A 15,770-nucleotide genomic window follows, 5' to 3' on the forward strand; every position below is an offset into this window, starting at 1 on the left:
TCCTTTACTTGATATTTTCATTGAGTTCTTTTGAGGCTCCGCCCCCCGTGTGAGCCTGTTTGTTTGTTGGAATATTAATTCCTCACTGTGACGGCAGCTTTTGTTGTCCTGGTGTTACTATGTTGTATCACTGGATCAAGGTGACTGTTACTCAGTACTATACTTATTATACAGTTCTTTACATGTGTGATCAGAGTCCTGCCCTGATCAATTCCATAGACCAATATACAGTCTCAGTGATAGCGCCACCTGGTGGATGGACAGGAAGTTCTGCAGAATGACGCAGTATTTCAACTTTGTTATCATATTGTATGATGAAAAAATATCTTAACATTGTTTTTTGACTTTATATCAAATTGCATGAAAAGAAACAAACTCTTATTTTATTTTGTCATGAGTGGCCCTAAAACTCTTCTGTAGTAACAAGTTGGTCTGAGTTTCTTAAAGAAACAAACATATCCAACAATGTTTTTACAGTTTGGATGTGATATTATCAAATAGTTTTGTCATTTCTTAAAAAAGAATCTAATGATGACGTCATCACCAAGGTTGTGAAAAAGAACAATAACAAGCCTTTCATTATGATGAACCGGATGGAGATCAACGGAGATCAAAGCCAGAGGAGATCTTTGTTCTGAGCATCTCCATGGTAAAGGGAACTGATCTCCTTTGATCTGATAAGAGATCAGCACTGGAACCATGGAGATGCTGAGATCAAAGGAAATCAGCTTTATTCAATCTTCAGCATTCACACTTGCATTTTCTTCTGGAAATACAAACCACTAGTAATTATTATTATTATCATAACAGGTCTCTGATATATGGAGGAGTCAGACCATTCAAGGCTTTAAAAACAAGCAGAAGCATTTTAAAATCCCATCTAAAACTGACAGGCAGCCTGTAATGATTCTACCAATATAAGAGCCATAATACAGCTGAACAGGTCTGGGATGGATTTCTTTATTTCTCTGCCATGTGTAGTGAACTAGAAATCAAGCTCAAAACCAGAGAAGCTGTTCTGCCCTTCATCATCTGCAGCCATATGGAAAGGACATACCAGTCAGTCACTAGTGCAAATGCAGAACGCAGTTTCAGCCTGAAATGAATTTAAAACTCTGTCTGGGCATGAAGGAGGCCAGACTCTCAAAGCTCACTTTGCTCTCCATAGAGAGACATTGTGCTTGATAAGAAGGAGGTGGCTGAAAGGTTTGTGAGGATGAAGGAGAGGAAGATGGTGCTATAAGATATGAGGCCACGTTACTGTACACAGTTCAGAAATACCTTGGGGCCAGTTGTTCAAAGATAATCTGACTGGATTTTGGTTTTGGGATTGGATCAAATCTTGAAAATGGGTTGTTCAAAAGGGATAGGAATCAGGGTTTGGGGAGCACAGAGTGAATGCGTGTGTGTTTGCTGGCCCGTGTGGCATTAACAAGTATTGTTGCGTTGGAGTAGATGGGGGCGTGTGTGAGCGCGCTTGGGGGCGGATACGAGGCTTGAAAGGTGCACTCACCTCGGGGTGTGGTCAGGAGAGAGACAGTTTGGGTAGCCGCCAAATATTCTACAAGTCGACAAATATTCAAGCCAACTAAAAAAGTTGCCAAAATGACTCTTGCACACTTTGTGTTTTGTAAAATGCCTTAAATAGGCGCGGCTCAATGTCCGACTGGGACTTGTGGTGACTGTGCATCCAGTGCTCCCTTTAGCTCAGACCCATTGTGGTATCGCTTCTCGGCCTTTTGGCTAAGATCAAGTGTAGTTTCTGTTCTTATCAGTGTAATATCTGATATGTCCCCTATCTGGGGACTGTATATTAAATTGATTTTTGGAACAGGGAGATGGAATAGGAGCTTGCTCTGTCCACTCCACGCATCAACCTGGTATTGCAGGTCATCTGGGAATGGTGCACCCTCCTCTCCTGTTGAATGAAAACTAAATAGTTCTTTCTTGAAGGGCTGAACTCAAAGTTAAGTAATGAAAGCAGATTTCAAAAGAAGTGTAGAACAAAGATCCTGTCTGTGTCAGCAGGGGTGTGAGCCTGTCACTGTTGCCAACTTGGTGACTTTGTCACTAAATCTGGTGACTTTTCAGGTCCTGTTGGCAACTTTTTTTGTGAAAAGCGACTAGCGACTTTCTAGTGTGTTTTGCGACTCTGAGGTGAAAGCAGGTCTGGTTCTGCAGTCACTGTGGTCACACAGATCCACTTCCTCCAGTCATTGAAGGTGACCTCATGACCTCAACACCATCTTTACCTTCTCAAAGAGACGGCAGACGGCTCTCTGCTCCACTGCACCACTCTGCTCAGAATGGGGATCCTGTCGAATGCCTCCTCCCTGATTGAACCATTTATTTCAAACAGGATAAGTATGAAAGAGTTGGTGAGAGGGTGAAGCGGTCACATAGAGCAGGTAGGCAGGTAGTGCAAATAAATAAATAGATAAATAGTGCAACAACAGACTACAACTTGGTACTAATAAATAGCAGTAATAGTAAAAATGTGATAAGAAAAGTGTGAGTCAGATATAAATACAACAAAGAATGAAGGTCAAAGGTTAAATATGTATCAGCAGGAGGCCAGGCAGTGATCAGAACTGAGTTTTTAGAAAAACTGTTGTCATTGTTATCTCGAGACGGTGGGGGTGTCTTGTCGGCAGATGCTGAAAGTAAGTAAAAGTTACTTATAATCTAATTTAGTTACTTGAAAAAACAAGTAATCAGTAAAGTAACTAGTTACTTTTATATGAGTAACTAGTAATCCGTAATCAGATTACTTTTCAAGATAAATGTGGCAACACTGCTCAGTTCTCACCTGAGGTTTTTAAAATACCTTAGGTGCTTAAAACAAGAACATTCCAGATGAAATAGTGTGTGCCTACCTCTACTTTGTTCTCAGCATCTCCATGGCAACATATGCTGATCCCCTTTATTCTCCTTTAATCTCCTTTCATCTCTTCCATAAGGAACCTCTCCCATCGGCTTTGTACGGGACATTTGACATTATTGTTTGGAAGCAGTCTTCTGAATCGTTAACAAAAGTCCTAGCAACCTGTTCCTGATGAGCTTTTTGTGTCTGTGCTCCAGCAGTGCAGGACTAGTTATACACCAAATAACTGAGACCCTGTCACATTGTGGAGGGGGCGGAGCCATGCTGTACTGCACCTTACAGACCATTTCCTGTTTCACTTGTTAACAAATCACATTGTTGCGGTGAACAAGGAAGAGTGCTGCGCAGCTGCACAGCCACACAGCCCTCCCCTCACGGAAGCAGCAGCGGTGCTCCAGCTGTCTTAATCAGAGAGGAGGAAGTGCTTCAGGTTCAACTCAACGTCATCAGCTGTGGCGTGTGTGAAAGCCAGAGCCAAAGAAGTGAGCTGAGGAAGCGCTGAAGTGCTTCAGCGTGGCCGAAGGACGTGCAGAAACGGGTACCCACTCAAATAAAACTGAAGATGACTGCCGGTAAGAGGCGATTGTTTACTTTCACTTTCACGCTAAGTTTGAGAGGCTGCCAGTGGGGAATCCCAAATGGCCGACAATATGGCTGCTTCCTTATGATCGCCGCCACATTGTTCCGCCATTTTGTTCTGAATCACCACCACAGCGCCACTCTCGGTGGGAGGCGGTAGTACCGTACATGAAATATGGCCGCTTCCTGCAGGTCGCCGCCATTTTCTTCCAAAGCACAATCACAGCGCCACCGTCGGTGGGAGGCAAGAGTACATGATCCGCAGTGCGTCCTTGCTTCTCCAGAATTGAAACCCCGCCAGTGCGGTATCAAGATGGTGGCTTACGGGCGCTGACATACTTGTTTGCGGGCGCTGACATAGTTGTTAGCGGTCGCCGCCATAATGGCACACGGTCAGCGCTATACTATTCTCAAAATTGAAACCCCGCCAGTGCGGTATCAAATAATGGCGGCGTAAGGGCGCCGTCATACTTGTTTGTGGTTGCCGACATGCTTGTTTACGGTCCCCGCCATACTTGTATGTGGTCGCCGCCATATTTAAAAGACAGAATGACGTCAGTGGCTAAAGTTGCTTCATGGCTAGTTCTGGGAAGCACTGGGAGACAGTTTGAGCACTGTCACCCAGATCACATTGCACCAATTAAGAACCTTTCTGCAGCTGGTGAGCCCACGGGAAGGTGGCGCCTGGTGTGGGATACGAACCCACTACCTAGAGCTTGTTAGTCTCATGCGCTACCAACTGAGCTAGCCGGGCAACCATCATATTCCACATTCAGCCTAGAAAGAAAAGATTCACTCTCATGATGAATGGGGAAGAATACTTAGAACCAAAAAGTATAGTGAAGGAGATCTTGAATTTCTTTAGATACCTGTATGATTCTTCTTATTCTAAACAAAATGCTGAATTACTTTAAATCATTTATTACTGTAAATGATGAAACCTTTATGTGAGGAGGATTTAAATTGAAGTATCATCATGAAAACAGCCTCTGACTGATCTCCAGGCTCAGATAGAATCACTACAAACCTTCTGAAAAGAAATGAAAACATTGCTATTTGAGGCAATAATGTATGACTAGAAATGAATTGACAATGAAACAAGGTAGAATTATTTCAGGATGTCTATTTGTCATATTTCCTTACCTTCAGGACAAAATAAGAAAAGTGTCCCATCCAACTCCACTCTGCTCTATTCTAAATTCTGCTTTACATTTACATTTCACATCACTGCACCTGTGTCATTTTATATCCCAAATTGTCGTGTAACCATGTAACATAAGTTTATACTGTATACACCTGCTGCGTACATGATTGACTAAGTTGTCTAACTCTCTCCGAGCCTATTTCAGCAACACACTGCAACTGTAACCACAGTGAAGCTCAGGGTCAGAGGTCAGAGGTCAGCTGTAACCACAGTGGAGCTCAGGGTCAGAGGTCAGAGGTCAGCTACCAAACTGATCTGCCTCCTTCATTCATCCAGTGACAATGTGGCTGCATGAAGCAAAACAAAAGACCAGAATGGAGAATAAATGTAGTTTCTTCAGCAGGAAAGGAGGAAATGTCCATGACAAACCTTCAACAAACACCTATGACACCTTTAAAAGAATAAAACCATCATAAATCATGTCATTGTTCTTTATTATATATACAATCACAGGGTACTTTAACAGAGAAAACCCAACAAATCCACATGAGCGACTGTGGAAAGGAAGAACTCCCTCTAACAGGAAGAGACCTGCAGAAACCAGACTCAGAGGTGGAGGCTTCCTGCTGGCCGGGTGAGGTGAGAGGACAGAGGAGAGGACAGACAGATAGATAAGAGAGAGATCCACCCGGAAGACTGATCAGGACATGAGGCTTCAATCCACCTTCAGCTCCACTGTCAGACATCCGGCAGGGAGGTTGAGAGACAGACTACAGGAGAGAAAGGCAAATGTTAGTGACATGTAATAGTGACATGTAATAGTGGTAAATAAAAAAGGAAAGAAGCTCAGTTTAGGTCCTCCAGCAGTCTTAACCTCTGGCAGCTAAACTAGAAAATGGTCTAAGGTGTCCTGAAGCAGCTCTCACTGTAAACTTTAATAGAAAAGTCTTCATCCTAACCTTCAAATGAGAGGCTGTGTCAGACTCTTTAACTGAAACTGGGATCTGGTTCCACATCAGAGGAACCTGAAAGCTGAAAGCTCTGCCTCCATTCTACTTTTAGAAAAGCTAGGAACCTCCAGTAAGCCAGCACTCTGAGAACCAAGTGTTCTGGGGAGATCTGGGACCAGCAGTTCTTTAAGATCTTTTGAATTAGTTGAAGACTTTTTAAGCAGTGACGTGGACCCCCTGATAATAGGGAGTTACAATAGTTACTCTGGAAGTAAATGCATGGATTAGCTTTTCAGTGTCACTCTATCAATATATTCTTGATTTTAGAGAAATTATGCAAATGTAAATGTAAAGATTCCAATAGATAAGATGGTGATGAGTGACAGCAGTGCAGGTTCACTCTACTATCAGATGAACACAGGAAGATATAGGATTACTACTACATCACCAGATTTAGTAGGAAGATATAGGATTACTACTACATCACCGGATGTGTTCAGACTCTCTTGTTCATCATGTACGGTTGGTTCCCCTGTGAGAGCATGTTAGAACGTTCTCCCTCTGGCTATGACGACCTCTGCCTCAAGCCTTGTATGACCTTCGGCCATCAGGATGTTGATGATGATCTGAAAAACATTGACAAGGTGTATGTAGATAGCTTTCCAAAAACTCAATATATTGAGCACTCTACTTCTATGATGTCCTCCATTCCATTGATCATCTTACTTCTGGGAGCAAAACATCAAAACGTAACGGATGAGTCTCTGGTCCTCCTTCTGGATTCCTGTGACTTCCTCCATCTCCTTCAGCATCTCCAAGATCTGCTGCAATACAGAGGAATAAAAGTAAACAAATCAAACTTATGTTAGGTAAAAACTCTCAAAGTTGATTGATGAGATGTTTTCTTACCTGCTGCTCACTGAAAGGAAACATCCTCAGTTTGAGCTGCTGCTTCAGGGAAAGTGATGCTGACGACATCTTCCAGAGGTTTATTCTGTCTGAACAGACCCTCGACTCCATGACATCATCATGTTAGATCTGAAGACAAAGAGCAAAGAGAGAACATATAGCAGCACTAAAGAATAGAACCACAAACAGCACAGTTTGTTTCACTCACCTTGATCTGCTCTCTGGAGAATACAGTCAGGATCTCCCCACTTCAACACCTCAATCATCCTGCAGAAAAATAAAAAGAGTTAAAATGAGATAAAAAGCAGCACCAACTGTGACATTTACACTTTGATTAAAGTCAAAATTACTGGAGTTTATTTGTTCCTGTCATTTAACAAAAGGAATCAGCCAACTGTTGAATCAGCTGACATTTTGCTTTCACAAGTGATCATCAAACAACTGTTCTATTCAACATAAAGGAGTGCAGCTCAATATGTCAGCCAGGTGTTTCAGTCATTTCTGCCATACCACATGCATCTATTGAACTACTGAACCAACTATTGTAGTACCTGTGCTCTCTTTTTGGGGGTTGCATCCACAGCTGAATGATGCATTGGGAACATTTGTGGATTTTCCAGCACAATGGACATGAAGCCAGCCTCTGCAAACTGTGACCTCCACCCATTCCAGAGTGTCAACATGTAGATAAAAAATCCTGCAAAACAATAATTAAAAAAAATAAATAAATCATTTCCTTTATGTCTTATAAATAAAGAATCAGAGAAAAAAAACGTAATATGAATTATCTGAATCCTACACACACACACACACACACACACACACACACACACACACACACACACACACACACACACACACACACACACACACACACACACACACACACAATGAACCAATGGCTGGAGACAAAGCAATACTCTAACATTATTTCACGAGGCAGAGGCTGAGGAATCAGATGGATTAGGTGTGATCTTTTTATCAGTGGATATGTAGGTGGATGAGTGATGGTTCCTGTGTGTTATATGTTGTTAGTGCAAAGTAAAAGCCAACAAGGCTGAGCACAGTCTGGCTCCATGACAGCCTGAGTGATGCGGTTGAAGGAGTGAGAAGGTAGCTTTTCAACCCACATTTACTTTATCAGGTTTTCTTGTGGTAATAAATTACAGGTTTTTAATACACCAACACATGGGACAAAGATAGAAAGAGCAACATAAACATTCGAGCTGATCTTACGTGCATTGCTCCTAACAAAACTATAAAACTATTCCTACTCTCATTAATACTGATATAACTACAGCTACCATTTCATTCTTATTAGTGCAGGCTGATATGTTCTACATAGACAAGAAAGCAATTGTTTACCTTAACAGAAGAAAATCCTTTACTCCGTTGAGCTTCGAGTACACGTGTGAAGAATCCAAAGACGAAAAAACAAATGTGCGCCGATTTAATTTAGGTCGAGTGGGTCTCACCACGTCACTTCCGGCATTTGCGTGTCGTCCACGTAACTTCCTGCATGTTTGGTCCGCACGTCACTTCCTGTGGGTCGGCTTTCGTGTACGTATCTTCCTTCACGTTCAGTCCATTTCGTCACAACCTGTGGGTCGGCTTCTACATACGTCACTTCCGGCGCGTCATTTTGCGACATTTCCGTCCATGCTTCCGCATAGCACCATTTCAAGATGGTGGCGACCAAGAAATAAATATGGCGGCGCACGCAAAACCGCCATCTTGGCTTTCCCCACTGGCATCTCTTGCCGCGAACCTATCACAAAACCTCCGCGAGACCTCTGCAAACTTTGTTTTCCAGAAAAACAGCGAATACAGAAAAGAAGCAGAGGGGTGATCAACATCAGAATGGTGTTCTTTCATTACACAAAATCAAGACCATTGTTAACAAGCGTTGCTGTTTTGCACTCATTCACAGCCATTCCAGTGAGAGTCTTGATTTGCAGCAAGTGTTGGATCCTTGAACATGGTTATTTGACTGTGAAAACTTGGAAGAGGAGAAAACCTGAACTGTCGCTAGCAGAGGATGGTTTCGATCCATCGACTTCTGGGTTATGGGCCCAGCACGCTTCCGCTGCGCCACTCTGCTAAGTGCAGGGTTCTCAAGGAGTGTCCACTGTACTTAGCAGTTCTGTTTGCATTATTTGAGAAATCGATTTCATTGTCGAGCACGAGCACTCATTGTTTCATTACGAAGAGGCACTCTGTGGTTTATTTCCGAACATGTTTTCTTCCCAAATCAACTTCCATTGTCTGATCTTGTGACCTACTGAGGTCCTTTGTTTACGTGTATCGGGAACATGAACGTCGGCTTGAATCGATCCCTCCCAACCATTTACTGGAGCGTGATTTGTTTCCAATGTGTTTTTGGACTTGTTGACAGTGTTGGCCTGGATGGTAAAGGCTTGGACAACCAAACAACATCATCAGGCTGTGAAGGCTGTGAGATGAGACCAACTAGGGAACCCCAAACGTCCTCGGCAAAACGTGACCTTGACATTTTTATGTCAGGATGGCCGAGCGGTCCAAGGCGCTGCGTTCAGGTCGCAGTCTCTTCTGGAGGCGTGGGTTCAAATCCCACTTCTGACATGTATTAAAACATGCAGGTGTGTCCATGAACCTTTCAAGGACTAACAATTATATTTCCTCACATGGTGCCATGTGCCAGAGCAGAGCTGCCTAATTGGGAAAAGGGAGGGCTGACCTTGATTTGGATTGGCTACACCCCGCGATTACACTGTATAAAGTTTGATTCATGATCCACTCTTTAAAATTTGAAACAAGCCAGGGAGAGAGGTGACAGACTATCTTGACTTCTGGGGCATCATTCCCAGTCATAGGGATTAATATTACTCTTGCAATACCAGTAGAAAGTCAATTTTGCATAATATGACCCCTTTGATCGCTGACGTTCGTTGCTCCTTCAAGACAAGTGTCCAACATATCAGGACCATAAATGATGGTAGTGAATCATTACTGGCTGATTTGAGCAATTAATTCCATTCAAAGCCTTAAACTGGCAGCAGTGGGATTTGCAGCCATGCCTCCTTAGAGACTGGAGTCTTAATCCAACACCTTGGATGACTCGGCAAAACAACCTGAATCAGCTTGGATTAAGGGCTCGTCCAATTCTGACACCATGACTGTGCAACATCAGAATGGTGTTCTTTCATTAGACAAAGATCAAGACCATTGTTAACAAGCGTTGCTGTTTTGCACTCATTCACAGCCATTCCAGTGAGAGTCTTGATTTGCAGCAAGTGTTGGATCCTTGAACATGGTTATTTGACTGTGAAAACTTGGAAGAGGAGAAAACCTGAACTGTCGCTAGCAGAGGATGGTTTCGATCCATCGACTTCTGGGTTATGGGCCCAGCACGCTTCCGCTGCGCCACTCTGCTAAGTGCAGGGTTCTCAAGGAGTGTCCACTGTACTTAGCAGTTCTGTTTGCATTATTTGAGAAATCGATTTCATTGTCGAGCACGAGCACTCATTGTTTCATTACGAAGAGGCACTCTGTGGTTTATTTCCGAACATGTTTTCTTCCCAAATCAACTTCCATTGTCTGATCTTGTGACCTACTGAGGTCCTTTGTTTAGGTGTATCGGGAACATGAATGTCGGCTTGAATCGATCCCTCCCAACCATTTACTGGAGCGTGATTTGTTTCCAGTGTGTTTTTGGACTTGTTGACAGTGTTGGCCAGGATGGTAAAGGCTTGGACAACCAAACAACATCATCAGGGTGAAGGCTATGAGATGAGACCAACTAGGGAACCCCAAACGTCCTCGGCAAAACGTGACCTTGACATTTTTATGTCAGGATGGCCGAGCGGTCCAAGGCGCTGCGTTCAGGTCGCAGTCTCTTCTGGAGGCGTGGGTTCAAATCCCACTTCTGACAGCAGAGCATGTGTTAAAACATGCAGGTGTGTCCATGAACCTTTCAAGGACTAACAATTATACTTCCTCACATGGTGCCATGTGCCAGAGCAGAGCTGCCTAATTGGGAAAAGGGAGGGCTGACCTTGATTTGGATTGGCTACACCCCGCGATTACACTGTATAAAGTTTGATTCATGATCCACTCTTTAAAATTTGAAACAAGCCAGGTAGGTAAAGGTGAAGGTAAAGTTGGACAGAATAATCAGCAACAAGTGTGCAGTTATTAAGGATATTGTTAATTAAACTACAAGAGAGAGACATTCTAAGGATTTACTCAAATTGTATTGTAGATTGAGAAATGTCCGATGCAGTTGAGGGGACAATCATCTTTGTTCGGAGAGATGCAGACATGTAGATGCGGTTTCCATGCGAAGAATGTATTGTGGTCTTTCATTAAATTAATGTGTGCATGCGTTGTATTGTGTATGAATGAATTCAGTTTTCTTCCCTGTGCACCTCCAGCCTTCCAGCAGTGTCCCTGTACCATCTCCTGGGACTCCAGGTGGTCCGGGTCCATCGGCAGCATCGTCTGGGCAGGCTACTCAGAGGCCTTCTTTGACTTTGGCTTCAGTAAATACTGATGATGTTACACGTGTTTATTATGTCAAAAATATTTAGAGAGAACATGTTACTAACTTGGACTATCTCGCTCTGAGTGAAACCTGGTTAAACTGTAATATACCATCAAATATGATCGACATTCCAGGATATTCTTGTTTTCGTAAGGACAGGCAAATAGGTAAAGAGGATGGTGTGCTAGTATATGTTTGAAACAGACTTAAATGTACTGAATTTAATTTGGTTTTAACACTAGCAATACCATGATTTTTCAGACTTCCTCCAAGTCCCAGCTCTAAGTCAAATGACTCTATTTACAAATGAAAAGACATTACCTGAGGATCAGCAGGGGAGTGAAAATGAGAATCTGACTTGCGCATTGGAATTTTTCACACCTTGGATGTTTTGGAGTGTTTGGCAAAGCTCAGAGCTTCTTTTAGCACACTCAATAAATCTCAGCAATAAATTGTAGAATATTTGCGTGTGTGATAACCTATAATGCAGGGCTATTCAATTAATTTGGAATCGGGGCCAGTTCATGAAACTGATGAAAAGTAAGGGGCCGGACAAAATGAGTAATTACAGTAACAAATAAAGAAAAAATTACAACATATTGAAGAAATCAATGTATTGTATTTTGCAAGTATTTAACAATGTACTTTGTGCTACACTGACACATACTGCTGTTGTGACACTTAAATTGCTTGTTTAAATATTAAAAAATCTGACCAGGCGAGCAATATCCAGGCCATATTAACAGGCAATTAGAGAAAAACAATTAACCAACAGTAAACATCACTTTATTGAACATAACTGTACCAACACAACTTTGCAGGTCGCTATCCTCAATATTTATGATTCCAGTCATTTGATTAACAGGCAACATCAAATGTATCTCCACCAAAAATAACAACAAAAGTAACAAAGTGCAAAATAAAGAGAACTGCAGCAACACAGCAGTGCATGGTATTTCAAACTGAAGCACCAAATCAGTCATTTAGAATTTAATTAATCAAACAGGCAAACAACCTCCTAGTGCACCAACAAATCCAAAACCAAAGTGCATAGTATGCCTCCAAATATAATTATAACAAAATAAAAGTGCAAGATACTTTATCAAGACAAAATGATTCAAATAACATATAACCATCATCTATTTGAAGACAGAATAATCACTGTGACCGTCCCTCAGTTGGCCTCTCTACAATGCCAGTGTTCAGCAGTTCCTCTGCTGAGGGCTTTTCACTACATTTTCTTTGATGGAATTGCATCAGACACCCCAAATTTCAGTCCAGCTGAGCCAAACAGTAAACATAAAACAATACCCATTGCTTGTTTGACTGATCACTTACATACAACACGAAAAGATTTGCCATCTAATGGGAAAAATGGCATTTTCTTGACCTCGCAAGACCAGTGAAGTCAGGTGTATAGGTTGTCAAGGCAATGAGCAGGCAGTCTTGCAGATGCTGGTCAGTAAGGGACATGCGGTCATGAGTTTTAATTGCATTCATATGTGAGAATGACGACTCACAAGTGTATGTTGAACCAAACATTGTCAAAAGAAAAAGTGCAAGATCCCTTGAGTGTGGAAATTTCTCTTGGCTGACTTCACAGGTCCAGAATTTTTCAAAACCTGCCTTCTGAAATGACTGTTGCAAGTCATCTGATGACTGAATGTCAATGAGTTCCAGTTGTAAAGACGCCTCATCCAATGATGATACCAGCTCCTTTCCTCTCAATGCAAAGTCTGACTCCACATTCACACAGAAAGGGTCCTTCACAAATCTCATAACTTCAGTGGCGATGTTGAAGTCATCAAACCTACTGGCAAAGTTGCTTTTCAATGACTCTATAAATCCTGACATCACCTTGGTAATTTTCAGACCAGATTTCCTCAATGTGGGGAAGTGAAGCATCCTCCCAGGACAAAGATCAGCAGAGAAGAGGGAGAGCTTTCTTTGGAATGCATGAAGTTTCTCAACAAGCTCTGCTACTGTCTTCTCTCTGCCCTGCAGCTCCATGTTTAGTTGGTTCAAATGATGGAAAATGTCGCTCAGAAAGCAAACAGCCGCATTAAACTCCTCATTTTCCATCAGAGACAGAAACTTGCCAGCTTTTTGTAATGTTGAAGTTCGCAGAAACATCAGAATATCCTCCCTTAGTTCACAGAAACGTTTCAATGCATTACCTTTGCTCAGCCATCTAATGTCATTGTGAACAAGCAGGTTGGCCTGCTATAATGTGTCCCAGGAATAACTACAGTCTGAGGTCTAAAGACTTGTTTTTACACACAGTTCCGACCATCCATTATAAACTGGGCAAAAAAGCCTTTATGTATTCTGCTCCATGTTTATGGAATGCTGTTCAGAAAAAAATTAAAAACTCACAGTTTGTCATGCTGGGCGAGTTTAGGGCCGTTTTACAGCACATGTAAACACAAACCTAACCTTGTTCTTGTTTTAGCTAACTTATATTTAAGTATTTGGTGGCTTTTATAGTTTTGTCTTTCTCTGCGACTGTACTTTTTATTGTTTCCATCTATTTGTCTTTTGTGCTATTTATTTGTTTTAAGAATATTTTTGTATTTAGAATTAATATAAGACACAGCAAACTTTTTTATGTACTAAAAGAGTTGCGTAATCTCAATGTGGTTCTCCTGATTTCAATAAATATACATGTACACATGTGCATTTCAATACCTGGCTCCCCCTCCTGTGGTGCACCAGTATTAGCCTTGTTTACATAACAAACAGCTGAGGGTGAGGTGTTAGCTGAAAGTCTGTGAGTCAATTGACTGTTCTTTGGTATCTAGAGGAAGAAAAGTAAAATGACTTCTCCATGGTGTTGTGAGTGTTAACACATTTTTTTTTATCTTTAATTCATTGCCATAATTGCCTCAGGTGATTTTATTGTAATCAAATTACTCGTCTGAGTCATTTTAAAGTGGGAACTGCAGAAGTAATGTAACTTTTATTTTGTACTTTTTTGTCCCTCCAGAGCTCCAACTGCACCGTGACTGTAGGGAGGAGCAGCTCTTTAAACTGGGAACAAACTCCAGTCTGGAGCAGGAAGAACCAGAAAGTCCACAGATGAAAGAGGAACCAGAAGAACCAGAACCTCCACGGATCAAAGAGGAACTAGAAAGTCCACAGATGAAAGAAGAACCTGAAGAACCAGAACTTCCACAAATCAAAGAGCAACCAGAAGAACCAGAACCTCCACAGATCAAAATGGAACCAGAAGAACCAGAACCTTCACAGATCAACGGGGAACCAGAACCTCCACGGATCAAAGAGGAACCAGAAAGTCCACAGATGAAAGAAGAACCTGAAGAACCAGAACTTCCACAAATCAAAGAGGAACTAGAAGAACGAGAACCTCCACAGATTAAAGAGGAACCAGAAGAACCAGGACCTGCACAGATAAAAGAGGAACAAGAACCAGAACCTCAACAGATCAAAGAGGAACCAGTAGAACCAGATCCTCCACAGATCAAAAAGGAACCGGAACCTCCATGGATCAAAGAGGAACCACAACCTCCACCGATTGAGGAGCACCAGGAACTCGGTACCAGCCAGGAAGGAGAGCAACTTCTACTGAAGTTTGAAGGTGATTCCTTTAGGGTTCCTTCAATTGAGGAACAAAATTCCCTGAGTGAACCAGAAGAAGTACCAGACACTGAGCAGTTCCTCTCTCATGACTCTGAAGTCCACGATGTGAAAAAACATGTTGGCTCAGAATCAAGTAGAAATGCAGAGATGAAAAGAAGAAGCATGTTTCAGAGTGATTGTGTGGACAAGTTCCCTGTGTCAGAGAAGCAGGCTGAATGTGAAAAGCTTCTTTGTGAGGAAACATGTGGAAATATGGTCCAGAAAAAACCTCAATTACGTCAGAATTTAACAACTTTCAATGATAAGAAGAAAAGTGGTGAATTCTTTGTTAAAAGTTCCACCGGACAGGATGGTTTGTTGGTGCAGAAGAGAACTCTCACAGGTGAGAAGCCATTTTCTTGTGAAACATGTGGAAAACGTTTCGCTCAACAGAGAGATTTAATGACTCACAAGAGAACTCACACAGGTGAGAAGCCGTATTCTTGTAGAACATGTGGGAAAAGTTTCATTCAATGGAGTCATTTGATGTGTCACAAGAGAACTCACACAGGTGAGAAGCCGTATTCTTGTAAAATATGTGGGAAATGTTTCTCTTCACAAAGTAATTTTCAACGCCACATGGGAACTCACACAGGTGAGAAGCCATTTTCTTGTGAAACATGTGAAAAACGTTTCGCTCAACAGAGATATTTAATGACTCACAAGAGAACTCACACAGATGAGAAGCCGTATTCTTGTGAAACATGTGGTAAATGCTTCATTCGACAGGCTAATTTGATGAGACACAAAAAAACTCACTCAGGTGAGAAAACATTTTCTTTTGAAACATGTGGGAAAAGTTTCAGTGTATCAAATGATTTGAAGATACACAAGAGAATTCACACAGGTGAGAAGCCGTATTCTTGTGAAACGTGTGGGAAAAGTTTCAGACGTTCAAATAATTTGAAGATACACAAGAGAACTCACACAGGTGAGAAGCCGTATTCTTGTGAAACATGTGGGTGGAGTTTCTGTCATCGTAGTAAATTGTGCCGACACATGAAAAACCATAAAGAGATGAAATCATGAAAGACTCTATGTGAGATGTGTGGATGGATTTCACTTATATAGTGTTTTTCCACCGTATAAAAGCCGATTCATCCTCCATAAGAAGAAGAAGAACGTTGGGCACTCCAGAGTCTT

Source organism: Lipophrys pholis (genome assembly GCF_963383615.2).
Source record: "Lipophrys pholis genome assembly, chromosome: 18".
Taxonomy (NCBI): Eukaryota; Metazoa; Chordata; class Actinopteri; order Blenniiformes; family Blenniidae; genus Lipophrys; species Lipophrys pholis.